The following is a 16433-nucleotide window of genomic DNA, read 5'->3' on the forward strand; positions in this document are numbered from 1 at the left end:
CTACAGATCGTTTATTATGCTAGTTTTCTTTTCGCAATTTCGCTGTAAAGTCGATGAAACCAGCGAGATTGTGAGAGGCGTGGGTTATGTCGACATCACAAATTGTTTTGCTGTCCAGACTTGTTTTACAAACAAGACAGCAAAATGGTTTAAGATCTCATCTGAGGGATAAACCCTGCCCTCTCAACATCTTGGTCGTGACTGGGACAAATGTCTGTCAGTTTCATTAACTTCGCGTAACGTGAAACTGGTGAAGAAAACGGCACGATGCGTTTGTTTTCGGTGGAAGGATCTATCTTAACAATTGACAATGTTTGAACCTGCCTAGGTGCAATTAAAAGCGCGAAAGCAATTATTTCTTGTTCCTATGCAACCGAGTCGGGAGCAAATTGTATCGTTCATATTTTTTCAAACGAAATTAGCTTTTTTTATTGGAAATATAGGATTTCGATAAATGAGTAAAAAAGTTTCATTGTTTAAGAAAAGATTTTTCGATTTTTTGCCTGTTTTCCTCGTACTCCGGTGATTAAGAGAAAAATGGAAAAAAGGCAAAAAAATCTTATCTTCTCTTTTGTTCAACCTCACCTAAATAGCCCAGCATTTCCAAGGGAAAGGGTTTCTTAGATAAAGTCATCAGAAGCATTTTCCAAAATGCATGCTTTTATTAATCAATTGTACATGTAACATTGACCTTGGTTGACCTTGGCAAATTTTCCCGCCAAAAAACTTAGAAAAATACGGGCGCCTAAAATACGCATGCGCCGTGTTTTTTTTTTAATCTGAACATTGCAAATTACTGTTTGCATCACTTGGAAGTATAAAGTGCAGGGAAAGAGGAACAATAAAAGATCAGTTCAAGTCTTGTTTATTTTGTTTTTATTTCCATACTTTATAATTTATTTAAGTTTCTAACACTAGAATTTTTTTAGAAAAAAGACGGGCGCTTAAAATACGCATGCGCTAATTTTTCAAAGTTTTTTGGCGGGAAAATTTGACCCAGTTTGCACAGCGTTTCCCCTGAAAAAATTTCAGCGAAAAAACTTTTTAAAGATTCCCCTCTAAATTACAACTCTGTAAAAATACTAAATACCATTTCCTCTAAGTAAAAAACTTAACTAAATTTGGCTCACAATACTTTTGAAAACTATCTACATTTTTAAGCTATTGTACGTCAAGCTGGTGTTTAAGAAGATGAGGACACTTCAATAAACCTAGCAAGCAAAAAAAATTACCTCTAAAGGAAACTGAAAAAAGCGCTTTGCTTTTGTTAGAATAAAAATTGCTTTCAGAGTGAAAAAAGAAATTTGTTTTCAAAGGGAACCACGACTATTACAAATAAATAACTTTAAATCCCATGAAAATAATGTTTACAACAAAAAATGTTGACATTGGTTCAAAAAAATGAATTTCAGAATCGTTTATTTTTGTTTTCAAATTTCCTTTGCGCCACATGAGGCATAGAAGTTGCGCTATTGTTCTTATACAAAAGATTTTCGTGGCGGAACAATAAAGCAACTGGAACACGTCACAATTATTCAAAATGGCGGCGCTCCGGGAATTTGAAAGTGAAATAAGTGATTCTAAAATTATTTTTCCAGATATAACACTCGTTTTGAAAAGAGTTTGAAACAAATTTGATTGCAAACATTATTTGCTACTGTTTAAAGTTATTCTTTTGTAGGAGCAGTGCTTCCCTTTAAGAAGAAGAACTTTTCTACTGGACACTTCAAATGCGAAATCGCAACGCAAAGGAGTAGTGTTTGCATGCACTCTTAAGCGCCCGTGTCTTTGTGTTTGTATGTTCTGTTGTGCACTTTGTGTGCCTGTGTCGAAATGCTTGCATGCCCTCTTATGCATCTGCGGTAATGTGTTTTTGTTTACTCTAGTGCATCTGTGTCTTTCAGTTTCCATGCACTCTTTTGCGCCTGTGTCTTGATGTCTGTATGTACTCTTAAGCGCCCGTGTCTTGTTTGTTTGTTTGTACTTTTGTGTACATACGATCTTACTGTCTGAATGCACTCTTATATGCTTGTGTTATTGTTTGTATGTATTCTTTTACGCCAAGAAGCCAAAAAAAAAAAGTGCAATTAAGAATTAAAAGGCGTGGCCCAAGCACTATGCTTTTTAATTCTGTGTCCAGTAAAAAATTCCTTTTCCTCCAAAGTTAGATCGTAAAACCCCAATGTCTGTTTACATTCTTTGAATACAAGCATTGCTTTTCGAAAATCGATTCGCTCAAAAAAACTTCCAAGTCTCAAATCCCACCAAGTGTATCGTGTTCACTAAATCAAGTTGCGCAGACAAACTCAAACAAACCAAGCAGAATATAGGAAAAGCTGTTTTTGACTTGTGAGTGCGAATAGACTTAATTAAAGCGTACCAAAACTCAAATACTTTTAGTTCCTGATATAAATCTCCCCATTCGGTTCAAAGCAAACATATGTCACCATATGAAGTGTTACTCAGAATTTCGCTTTTCTGTGCCTTGCAAACCTTCGTAAACTTGGCTGAACTAGCAGTCATAGACCAGTTTCGATATATTAAAATTCAGTCCTGAACGAAAGACATCATCTCGAGCCTCTGGAGAATAAATGTAAGGAATAGCCCTTTTCACGGTTAGTTTTTCTCATTTACATTACAATACAATCTAGTATGTATGCGAGGCAATTTCGGGCTATTTTGTAGTTTTAACCCGAAATTGCCACGCATCCACGTTAGATTACCTTGTAATGCAAATGAGAAAACTAACCATGAAAAGTGCTATTCGCCCTTGTCACACGGCTTCCATATTGTCCCGGGAGACCAAAACAGCTTTGTTTTACCACGCCAAGCCTCACCCCCATGGTTTCCACTGCGAGGCTTGGCGTGTAAAACAAAGCTTTTTTGGTCTCCCGGTACAATATGGCCGCCGTGTGACAAGGGCGAATTGTACGAGTTAATTCCCCAGAGGCTCGAGTTGATGCCTTTTGTTTTGGACTGAATTTTAATATAACGAAATTGGTCTATTTGCACCCACGGCCGTGATGTGAGAGACATGGGTCTATTCTCGATTTGACGTCTCAAACTGCTTTGCATTCCAGTTTTCAAAGAAATTTTGCATTGCAAAGCAGTTTGTGACGTACAATCGAGAATGTAGACCCATGCCTCCCACATCACGGTCGTGGGACCTAATTACTGATCAAGTAGTTTTGATAACTGCGCGTCTTGCAAGGCAGATAAAATGCGAAAATTTGAAGTAATAATCGTCAAACATGTTTGCTCTCGGTGGAGAGATCAATATTGTAGACCAGAAATATTAAAATTTGGGTGCACGTTAAGTTAAAAGATAAAAAAGACTTCCAAGGTTGCCTAGTGTGGTGAATAGATAATTGTTAACAAGCTATCTCTTCATGCTAAACGAGTCATATGGAAATACAGCAATTGTTCCCCGCATTCGTCGCATTACTTTAAATATCTAATTCTTTCAGTTAAAATTTCTAATGATTGTTAAACTTTTGTAATTCGCAATGAATTCGATTTAAAAGCGTTTTTGAACCGACAATTATTGAAACTTATACGAAAAGCCGCGACCGACAAGTGTGCAATGTGCTAAAATTTTCCCGCTTCGTGATATGATTAACGTAAAAAGCTGGATCCGTCTTGTTAGCCAAACGGTATGACCGCCAAACGGTGTGAACGTTAAACGGTAAGAACGTTAAACGGAATGAACGCTAAACGTTATGATAGTCAAATGCGCGAAGGTCAGTGTGTGAAGGTCAAATTTCTCTCGTGTCTTTGTGTCTTTGTGTCTGGGTACCTTGAAGGAGAACTGAGGCTTAGGGTTAGGGTTACTCAGGCACTTGCTGTTCCTTTAGGTTCAAATGCAGAACTGTTGTGAGGGATATTGCCGCCCAAGTTAACGTCACCTTTTGTAAACTTCTCAGTCGGTCAAAAGTTCAAAATTCCTTCTTGTTTTAGCAAAGTAAATGTTCGAGAGTCGTAGCTTGTGGTTGTGATAAAGTGCTTTAGATCTATCACTCCGCATTTCTGGTGCATTCTTTCATATTCGTAAGTATCTATCGGTCGGCGAGCAACCCACATTTTATTGTTAACGTGTAGAATATATGTGATGATCTCGCAAGTCCTGGAGTGCTCCTACCTGCAATTAATTTTCTGCAAAAATCAAATTTCAGCGCCGATATTTTGCCTTCTCTACTTGCGATATTGGCTTGAATAGGCCGAATCACTTAAGAAAAACTTAAATTTGGGTTCATTTCTCCTACAGCCGAGCTAGTAAAAACACAGTAGTCTATCTTTAAGATTCCGTCACAAACTGCTTCACGTATCAGTTTTAAAGGCTTTTCGCATAGCAATGAAGTCTGATCCATTCCTCTAGCGAGCTCCGTCGTAGGTCAAACGACTGCTTATTTTTGTAGGTTATGTGGCTCGTTTAAGGCAAGCTGAACTTCGCTCCTAAAACGGTGAATTATATTTTTCATCGGTGTAGAGATCTATCTCTACCTCAAGTAACTATTTGAGGCTAGAGGAAAGCTAGACGAAAGCAAGACGAGACTAAGACGAGAGCGGCACGAAAACGAGACGAAAGCTAAAGGCAGGCAGAACAGTACAAAAGTAACGTGTGCTCGATATTATGAAAGCTGTTCAGTTTGGTGTCTAGTATCTAATGTCGAATTTAGTACTAATTAAGTGTTGCTCAAAAATTGAGCGCCGTTTGAACTTGTTCTTACCATAAACGTCGGTGAAGTACTTCACTTTTGGAAAAAAATAGTTCGCGTTTCCTCGTTCTTTTTCATTGGTTATTGTTAAGCGCGGCACTTGGTTTGTTTTTGTAGTCTGTGCGCAACTCCCCTTTTTCGTCAACATCGAAGAACATATCTATTTTAATGTAATTTAACGTAATTTTAAGTAATAACTTAATTCCCATTTCATCCGTCTGGTCCCATTTGTTCAAAGGCCGTGTATGACTGTCCAGTGAATAGGTCACTATCCAGAATGCAAAAGGGGCATTATTCCTGTAAGGAGTGATGCATTAGGCTAGAAAAATGAGCCAATCATAGATAAAACGGTAAGAACGACTTAAAGCATTTTTGACGCGAAGAATTAACATGCTAAGGTGCGAAGATTTTGAAAGTACTTCCGCACGAATGGACTGCGATTGCACGTCAAGATTTGGCTTTAAGGCTCTAACAAAAGGCATTTCGTACACAAAACTGTCAAATTTGTTTCTGTGTTTCTTAAGCTCTTCAAAACGCTTTAGTAGGTCCTGTGGGATCATTCCAAGCACGTTCTTGGCGGAGGATTGTTGTTTATGTCCTTTTGCACGATTATTTGCATGTTCGCGTGTGTAATCTACGTAATCCACATCGCACAGGTCACATTGAAAACTATAAACAACAGACTTCTGATTTAAACTTGGTGCCTTTGTTTCTTTTACATTGCGTTATCCTCACAAACACAGGCTGGATGGTGTTGTGTACTTTTAGGCCTAGGTCCTTAAGTTGTTTCCTCACAATATCTGCTGAAATTTGGTCTTTCAATGGTAAGATTACTGGAACCATGTCATCTATCTCTTTAGCTGGCGATAAAAGTTGCTGTTAAGTGGTCGCAAACCTTCGAGTCAACGAAACTTTTGATGGTAGAGTTAACGAGGTGTTTAAGGTACCTCGAACGTGAAAGTACTTCAGATTTGGGAAGGTAGTAATTGTACGAATCATATATAAGGGTAGAGTAAGAAGAGATCTAGGTCTAGTTAAAGGATTGCAATTTATATACTTCACATTAAACGTTGTCCAAGGTTTTCGAACACACCCTTAATTAGATGTGCCTAGAGTGTGCATATTCATGGTTTACGAGAGTGACTTATCCACTGGATAAAGTTATGCCGCCTTTGAACAAGTGGAGCCTGAACGTTGGCCTTGGTAATCGAAGTTGTCCCTCGCAAAAACAGAGAAAAACTCATAGCGGAGTGGGAATTACCTCGTCAGAGGTTCTCTCTACCTTTGTGTGGGCCCATTTAGTACTAACACTGGGGTGGAGTACATAGATAATTCACTTGAATTTTACACTACTACACGGCCAACGAGTGAAAGAACGTGCTCCTTCTCGGAAAAGAAAAACCAATTTGAAGAAAAAAGCTCTGCTTGTAAACCAGACATTGAAATTTTATGATCCCTGTTAATTAAGTAATTAACGAAACGAAAGGAGTTTGCAGACATTTTAGGAGGCATTCACAAAGTTTTCAGGCATCACAATTCACAGTTTAAACCCCAAAAGCCCAGAAAATGAGTCTTAAGTTCTACAAGACATGATTTGCTATTGGACGTTTGTATATTCCTATCTGCGCCTTTGACTGAGCCTTTGTTTGTACCCACGTGCGCAGGTATTCTAGTGTTTCCATTAAGTATTCTTGTGTGCCTGTGCCTTAGAGTTTGAATGGATTCTTATGCAGCTGCGTCTTAATGTTTGCATAAACTCGCGTGCATCTGACAATGTTTGTACGTACTCTTGTACACATCTCTCTTATTGTTTGTGTGTACTCTATAGGCCATTTCGGAGTTCATGTCTGCCTCCTTTTCAAAGCTAAGTGTTAAGTTTTTGTGATGGTAATTAGTTCTACTTTACATATGAATGAAAACTAATTTTCAGAACAAAAACTTCGCACTTAGACTCGCTTTGAAGAAGAGGTAAACATGAACTCGGAAATGGCCTATTGCGCTTCTCTCTGTTTGCACTATAGTGCCCCTATAACTTGTCGTTTCAATGTGCTCTTGAGCGCGTCTTAGTGTTTGTAGATACTTTTGCAGTGTTTGCATATATTGTTGCCCGACTGTATCTTAGTGTTTCTATGCACGCATGTGCACCTGTGTCTTAGCGTTTGTATATACTCTTGCGCGCTTGTGTCTTAGTGTTTGTACGTACTTTTGTGCATATGTGTCTAATTGCTTGTGTGCACTCTTGTGCGCGATTGTCTTTATGTCTGTATGTACTCTTGTGCTCCTATGTCTTGCCGTTGTATGAACACTTGAGCGCCTGTGGTTTTGTGTTTGTATATAGTATTTCACGCTTGTGTCTTACTGTTTGCATGTACCGTCTTGCGCCCGTGTGTAAATGTTTGTCTATACTATTGCGCGCTCGTGTCTCAGTGTTTGTATGTATTCTTGTGCGCCTGTGTCTTACTGTCTGTATGCACTGCTTTACGCCTGTTTGGTGTTTGTAAATACTCTTGCACGCCTTTGTCTTAATGTCCGTATGTACTTATGTGCGCCTGTCTTACTGTTCGTATGTACTTATGTGCGCCCGTCAGTACTGTCCGTATGTACTGATGTGCACCTGTGTCTTACTATCCGTATGTTCTGATGTGCACCTGTGTCTTGCTGTCCGTATGTACTTATGTGCGCCTGTCTTACTGTCCGTATGTACTGATGTGCACCTGTGTCTTACTTTCCGTATGTACTGATGTGCGCCTGTCTTACTGTCCGTATGTACTGATGTGCGCCCGTCAGTACTGTCCGTATGTACTGATGTGCACCTGTGTCTTACTATCCGTATGTTCTGATGTGCACCTGTGTCTTGCTGTCCGTATGTACTTATGTGCGCCTGTCTTACTGTCCGTATGTACTGATGTGCACCTGTGTCTTACTTTCCGTATGTACTGATGTGCGCCTGTCTTACTGTCCGTATGTACTGATGTGCGCCCGTCAGTACTGTCCGTATGTACTGATGTGCACCTGTGTCTTACTATCCGTATGTTCTGATGTGCACCTGTGTCTTGCTGTCCGTATGTACTTATGTGCGCCTGTCTTACTGTCCGTATGTACTGATGTGCACCTGTGTCTTACTTTCCGTATGTACTGATGTGCGCCTGTCTTACTGTCCGTATGTACTGATGTGCGCCCGTCAGTACTGTCCGTATGTACTGATGTGCACCTGTGTCTTACTATCCGTATGTTCTGATGTGCACCTGTGTCTTGCTGTCCGTATGTAGTTATGTGCGCCTGTCTTACTGTCCGTATGTACTGATGTGCACCTGTGTCTTACTTTCCGTATGTACTGATGTGCGCCTGTCTTACTGTCCGTATGTACTAATGTGCGCCCGTGTCTTACTGTCCGTATGTACTGATGTGCACCTGTCTTACTGTCCGTATGTACTGATGTGCGCCTGTCTTACTGTCCGTATGTACTGATGTGCGCCCGTCAGTACTGTCCGTATGTACTGATGTGCACCTGTGTCTTACTATCCGTATGTTCTGATGTGCACCTGTGTCTTGCTGTCCGTATGTACTTATGTGCGCCTGTCTTACTGTCCGTATGTACTGATGTGCACCTGTGTCTTGCTGTCCGTATGTACTGATGTGCACCTGTGTCTTGCTGTCCGTATGTACTGAGGTGCGCCTGTGTCTTACTGTCCGTATGTACTGATGTGCGCCTGTCTTACTGTCCGTATGTACTGATGTGCGCCTGTCTTACTGTCCGTATGTACTGATGTGCGCCTGTCTTACTATCCGTATGTTCTGATGTGCACCTGTGTCTTACTGTCTGTATGTACTGTTGAGCGCCTGTTTCTAAGTGTTTCTATACATTGTTGTGCCCCTCTGTCTTAGTATTTGTATATGCTGTTGTACGCCTGTGTCTTAATGTTTGTATATACTCTACTGCGCGTTTAACTTTGAGCTACGCAGAAGTGACAGCCGTTCTTTATCAACTTTTAATGCCTCCTAAAATGTGAAGCCTTCTTCTTTAGAAATAAAAGTACAGCGATTTAAAGTTAGCATCGAGTGATCACATTTTTCCAAATTCTTCAGCAGAAAAAGCGCAGCGAGATGTCAAAATCCTATGACGATTTTGTGTAGCAAAAAGCGCACACGTTTGGAATAATTTTCCCCGACAACGATGCCACATCAAGTTATCAAATGGCATACTGTGATCACACAATGCTTCAATGGTGGCTTGGAAAAAAAATTTATTGATGAAGGCGTTGTATATCTATGCAATTATTTCATCCATCCACCCATCACGAAGATGGTAGTATCTCTCATCTTGGTTGATAGATCCAGGCACTGTTTCCAGCTGGCACTGTGATTAAGTCCTTTCTCTTGTAAAGTGACAGCTTTTCTTTCCTTAATTTAACTTAAATTTTCAAGCCACCATTCACTCTAAATTACTTAATACCCTTAGCTTTGTCGACTTCACTCCAGATTGTCAATTCATGTCTTCTCCCACAGATTTGGTGTCCAGTTTGATGAGGTCCTGAGAATAACAATTGCAATTAAAATTAATCAGATAGAATGAGAAATGTTAGTGCAAATCGAAGGAATAAATTTCTACAATCGATGTTGCTAACGAAAGTAATATTTACCTTAGATTTGCGACTTGATGTGAAACACTGTTCTCCAGCAAAATTTTGTTTCTCGCACTCTGACAAATTCCTTAAAAGAGAGATGACAGTACAAAAAGCGATGAATTTTCAGATTATTGTACATGTATTAACTCCTAAATAATTCTTCAACTGCAAACAACGATGCTTTTCTAACACTTAAACGAGCTGCATTTCAAATTTGCTATTTTGATATTAGAGAATTTGCTCATTTAGGGCAGCAAGATTGGAGCAGATTTCACGACCAAAATTTATTTTTTCTAAAGCCTTGAGGTTTCGATAAAAGAGAGATACGTTCTTAGAACTTAAACGAGCGACTCGCAAAGAACAAGTTAGCGTTGCAAAGTTACGTTCCTAATCGTTCATTTGAGCCTTAGGGAGAATATTTTGTAACGCAACTAAAACTTACCGTGGAATAACATCGATAAGTAACTGTTTCTTTCACTTTGACAACAAATGGTTATTTCGGGCTTCATTGTAAGGACAAGAAGTTGGACCAAACTGCAAGAGATCTTCACACTCCAAGCGCCACGTTGAAACTGAACTATTTTGCATAAACAATGAATAATGTATTAGAAAACTGGACCCGATTCCTGCAAGTGACGTCAAAACTTGCATTGCCACGTCTTTGAATCAATCAGACCAAAGAATGCCAAAGAAAAAGCTCAGTTTATATTTCTTTGCATTTGAAAACGTTTATCGAAAGATATTAAAATAAACAAGTTTAAGAATAGATTTCAGAGTTAACTGAATTAAGACTATTTCAACTTTTTGTGCAATTCACGTTAATTTAAAAAATTACTTAATCCTAGGTACGCAATGCGTGCGAATCTTTAAGATTTATTCCAGTGCTAAGGAAAAGTACAGCCAGCTACCATACAAATAAAGCGCCCTCGATGCTTAGGAAAAGGTTATGCTAAATCCAGTATTTTAAAAGCTGCCTTTAAATTTAAAGAACTGTTTTTCTATGTAAGAGCGCCACGACTGAAAGCATTTACTACTTATATCGCCAACCAACGAGGATGCCCTCGAATCCGGCGGCTTAGTGGCCATTAGAGAAAACAAAGGACGATCTACGGCCTTTTACGAGTGAATGTTTTAGTCCGTGCCACAGCTGCAGCTTACCTACCAATAAAGTAGCTAACACTCACCAAAAGATGTCATTTACTTAGAAACTTCAGCAGTCCATGACGATTCCAGCTATACCGTGACAAACTTCAATAAACACAAACATGAGTGTTGACATGCGCAAAAGATTTTGTCACGTGATGACTCTCGTTTCTAACTAGTTTAACCGGTTTTGCATCAGTCGCGCGCATGCCTTTGCCTGGAAAAGCTGACAGTGTCTTAGACCTCTTTAAACCAAAATAGCTATGGCATCTTTTCCCTTCACATTGCTACTTTTGCTGTTATTAACTTGCGAGCATAAAAAAATGATAATTTAAAAAGCATGGGGTGGGAACCGATTCGGATTCGATAATCACTGAGTTTGGATTGGGCGGACTTGCTCTGATCACTGAGCTAGTTCCAACCGATGCAGAAGAAAACGGAAATCTTCTAAATACAACTAGTTCGCCTGACTGACGTTACATCAGCTTCTAATTCATTCTCACTACTTTTTCCTCCGGCCGCGCTTTGGCCATTTGATGAGTGCCAGTCTCGTGCTTCTCAAGTTGCCTCGTTCATGCTCGAAAACAGCACTGGATAATTCTCCCATTCCACGACAAGGGAAGCCCCCCAATTCTCATTTCATTGATTTTTTTATAAGTGTTGGTTACGACATTGAGGGAGGGATATGTCGGCCCCTAAACCTTATGAGATAAATCCTACGCCTACTCACAGCTCCAGACCGCCCTTGTCATTACAATTTAGCGTAAGATTTCGATCGCTCATATATTCAAGAGAAAAGTCATTTTATCTGTCATATGGTAAGCACTGGAGTCGCAGATTACAAAGTGCACGCACGCGCCCTGCTGAAGGTAACAGACATACATGCATAAATTTTATTTCATCTCGAATTTCAGAATAACTAAAAGAGCCAATGTCTTCGAGACATTACGTTTACAACTAAAATACATAACATATACAGATACATAACTAAATACATAATATTTAAAGATATATTAATTAAAAAGAAAAGCCGCCGTTCAAAATGCGGTCTTGGATTCTCTAGTTTAAAACCAGTAAAATCAGTGGTGCGCACATAATCAGATAGCGCATTCCGCAACTTAGCTGATACGTAAGAAAAAGAACTAAGACCATAACTGATCTTTTTAGGTTTATTGAGGGACAGAATGTAATGTCCGCGAAGATCACGCATAAGAAAATCAAAAGTCCTACGTCAACAGCACACACCAGCGCTACTCCTTAGTATCTGGATAGAGATCTTCTTTTCACTGCTTTTTCCTCCGGCCACGCTTTAGCCATTTGATGAGGGCCAGTCTCGTGCTTCTCAAAGTTGCCTCGTTCATGCTCGAAAAGAATTCTGGGTAATTCTGCCAATCCATGACGAGCAAAACCCCCTGATTCTCATTTCATTGATTTTTTACAATTGTCTGGTCACCCAGTCCTACCAGCAAAATGCAGCACCGAATGTAGATTTTGGTCTTCAAAACTTGCCCAAATTGTATCGGTAGGTTCTGGAATTTGTGCACAGAAAGGCCAGAGAGACAACTTTACTCGTGAAACACTATGTTTACAGCAGAGCATTTTAGGCGTCCCTGTATGCACGAAACCATCTCTGTCCTCTGTCTCGAGAAGACCAAACACGCACAGTTCTTACGTTACGTTTATGCCTGTAGAATCAACTGCAATCTCAATTCCTTGTAAAAAGTTAACCAGTATCTTTATTGTTTTAGTAGGCTAGGTATCGGAGAGCCTGAACAGTCACGCATGCGCTGACGGAATGTTTGAACACAAGAGAAAAATGCAGTACCTCCAGACGTGGCGCTGGAGCGTCGTACCAAACGAGTCATCCCGGGATTTCGGCCCGTGCGATCGCTTTTGGACGCAGTTGGCCCTTCGCTGCTTACTGTTACGAACTCGCCCAACGGTATGGCAGTGAGGGAGGGATATGTCTGCCCCTAAACCGTATGAGATAAATCCCACGCCTACTCACAGCTCCAGACCGCCCTTGTCAATACAATTTAGCGTAAGATTTCGATCGCTTATATATTCAAGAGAAAAGTCATTCATCTGTCATATGGTAAGCACTGGAGTCGCAGATTACAAAGTGTACGCACGCGCCCTGCTAAAGGTAACATACATACAAGCATAAAATTTATTTCATCTCGAATTTCAGAATAACTACAAGAGCCAATGTCTTCGAGACATTACATTTACAACTGAAATACATAGCATATACAGATATATAACTAATTACATAATATTTAAAGATATATTAATTAAAAAGAATAGGTGTCGTTCAAAATGCTGTTTTGGATTCTCTAGTTTAAAACCAGTAAACTCAGTGGTGCGCACATAATCAGGTAGCGCATTCCGCAACTTAGCTGATACGTAAGAAAAAGAACTAAGATCATAACTGGTTGTTTTAGGTTTAATGATGGACAGAATGTAATTTCCGCAAGATCACGCATAAGAAGATTTTGAATGCGCTTATTGCAGAGATGTAGAGTTTGACTTACGAAGACAGGTAATTTGCAAATATAAATCTCAGTATTCTCTTATTTACATTATACCGTTTCTTTGACTAGAAATTTGCTACGAGGATAACAGCAAAAAAAAAGCACTGCTTTGTCGCGAATTTTCTATAATAAAAACTTGCTCAAAAATCAAAAGTCCTACGTCAACAGAACACAACAGCGCTACTCCTTAGTATCTGGCTAGAGATCTTCTTCTCTCTACTTTTTCCTCCGGCCGCGCTTTAGCCATTTGATGAGGGCCAGTCTGGTGCTTCTCAAGTTGCTTTGTTCATGCCCAAAAGACGTCTGGGTAATTCTGCCATTCCATGACGAGGAAAGATCCCAGGTTGTCATTTCATAGATTTTTAAGTGTCGGGCCATCCAGTCCTACCATCAAAATACAGCATCGATTGAAGTTTTTAGCTTTCAAAACTTGCCCAAATTGTATCGGTAGGTCCTAGAATTCGTGCTCAGAAGGGCCAGAGAGACAACTTTACTCGTGAACCGCCATGTTTACAACAAAGCCGATTTTAGGCGTCCCAGTCTGCACGAAAGCATCTCCCACCTCTGTCTACAGAAGACCAAGGTTCTTAATCTACGTTTATGCCTGTACAATCAACTGAAATGTCAACAATTCTTTGTAAAAAAAAAAAATTGCATATCTTTTTGGTATGGTAGGCATCGGAGAGCCAGCCCATTTGCGCATGCGCTGACGGAATGTTTAAACAAGAGAGAAAAGAGCAGTACTTCCAGACGTGGCGCTGGATCGTCGTACCAAACGAGTCATCCCGGGATTTCGGCCCGTGCGATCGCTTTTGGACGCAGTTGGCCCTTTGCTGCTTTCTGCTACCGACCTCGCCTCCCGGTACGGCATTGAGGGAGAGATATGTCGGCCCCTAAACCATATGTGACAAATCCCACGCCTACTCACAGTTCCAGACCTCCCTTGTCATTACAATCTAACGTAACATTTCGATCGCCTAAATATTCAAGTCAAAAGTCATTTCATCTCTCATATGGTAAGCACTGGAGTCGCGCAATACAAAGTGTACGCATGCGCTCTGCTAAAGGTAACATAGACACAGGCGTAAACTTTCTTTCATCTCGAATTTCAGAGTAATACAAGAGCTAATATCTTGCAGACATTACATTTACAGCTAAAATACATAAGCCCATACGGATAAATAACTAGATATGAAAGATTTAAAGAAACGGTCATTGTTAGAAAAGCAGCTATGAAAAATGCGGCCAGGATTCTCACTTTAAGACCTGTTAACTCAGTCAGTACGGATAAAATAAGGTAGCGCAACCAATAACTTAGCTGATACTGAAGTAAGAAAGAGAAATAAGACCATAACTGGTTGCTCTAGGTTTATTGAGGGACAGAATGTAATTTCAGCGAATATCATGAAAAGAAGATCGGAGAGAAAACTCGGTTGTTTTTCATATGCACTAGTAGGAAAATCCTTCAAAAACAGACTTTTATACTATAAATTTGAAGAAATTTTAAATGCGCTCATTGCATAGAGTTCATATAGAGTTTGCCTTTCGTAATCTGCAATGAAGATCTTAATATTCTCCTATTTACAATATACCGTTCTTTTGACAAGAACAACTAACAATAGGCCAGTTTTTGCTGCAAGAATAACAGGAAAAAGAGTACTACTTTGTCGGAAATTTTCTATGACGAACATTTGTTCACAAACAAAAAGTCTACAGTAACAGCAAACACTATGCAGGGCACTCCTTAGTATCTGCCGGCTATAAATGTTCTTCGTTCTTCCTTCTTCCTCCGGTCGCGCTTCAGCCATATGCATGTGATGAGGGCCAGTCTCGTGCTTCTCAAGTTGCATCGTTTATGCCCAAAATAATTCTGGGTAATCCTGCCATTCCACGACGAGGAAAGACCCCCGGATGTCATTTCATAGATGTTTTTATAAGTGTCGGGCCACCCAGTCCTACCATCAAAATACAAAATCGATCAGAAGCTTTTACCTTTCAAAACTTGCCCAAATTGTATCAGTAGGTCTTGGAATTCGTGCACAGAAAGGCCAGAGAGACAGCTTCACTCGTGAACCGCCATGTTTACAACAAAGACGATTTTAGGCGTCCCAGTCTGCACGAAACCATCTCTCAACTCTCTCTACAGAAGACCAGACACGCATGGCTCATGCCTGTACAATCAACTGAAAAGTCAATCCCTTGTAAGAAAATGGTATAGCAGGTATCTGAGAGCCAGGCCATTTGCGCATGCGCTGACGGAATGTTTAAACAAGAGAGAAAAGAGCAGTACCTCCAGACGTGGCGCTGGAGCGTCGTACCAAACGAGTCATCCCGGGATTTCGGCCCGTGCGATCGCTTTTGGACGCAGTTGGCCCTTTGCTGCTTTCTGCTACCGACCTCGCCTCCCGGTACGGCATTGAGGGAGAGATATGTCGGCCCCTAAACCATATGTGACAAATCCCACGCCTACTCACAGCTCCAGACCTCCCTTGTCATTACAATTTAACGTAACATTTCGATCGCCTAAATATTCAAGTCAAAAGTCATTTCATCTCTCATATGGTAAGCACTGGAGTCGCGCAATACAAAGTGTACGCATGCGCTCTCCTAAAGGTAACATACACACAGGCGTAAACTTTCTTTCATCTCGATTTTCCGAGTAATACAAGAGCTAATATCTTGCAGACATTACATTTACAGCTAAAATACATAAGCCCATACGGATAAATAACTAGATATGAAAGATTTAAAGAAACGGTCATTGTTAAAAAAGCAGCTATGAAAAATGCGGCCAGGATTCTCATTTTACACCTGTTAACTCAGTCAGTACGGATAAAATAAGGTAGCGCATTCAATAACTTAGCTGATACTGAAGTAAGAAAGAGAAATAAGACCTTAACTGGTTGCTCTAGAATCATTGAGGGACAGAATGTAATTTCCGCGAACATCATGAGAAGAAGATCGGAGAGAAAACTTGGTTGTTTTTCATATGCAGTTGCAGGAAAATCCTTCAAAAACAGACTTCTTATACTATGAATATGAAGAAATTTTGAACGCGCTTATTACATAGAAATCATATAGAGTTTGCCTTTCGTAATCTGCAAATGAAGATCTTAGTATTTTCTTATTTACAATATACTGTTCTTTTGACAAGAACAACTGAAAAAAGGTCAGCTACTCCTTAGTATCTGCAGGCTAGAAATGTTCCTCGTTCTCCCTTTTTCCTCCGGTCGCGCTTCAGCCATATGCATGTGATGAGGGCCAGTCTGGTGCTTTTCAAGTTGCCTCGTTCATGCCCATACGAATTCTGGGTAATTCTGCCATTCCATGACGAGGAAAGACCCCCGGTTGTCATTTCATAGATTTTTTTATAAGTGTCGGGCCACCCAGTCCTACCATCAAAATACAGCATCGAT

Source organism: Montipora foliosa, chromosome 7 (genome assembly GCF_036669935.1).
Source record: "Montipora foliosa isolate CH-2021 chromosome 7, ASM3666993v2, whole genome shotgun sequence".
Classification (NCBI taxonomy): domain Eukaryota; kingdom Metazoa; phylum Cnidaria; class Anthozoa; order Scleractinia; family Acroporidae; genus Montipora; species Montipora foliosa.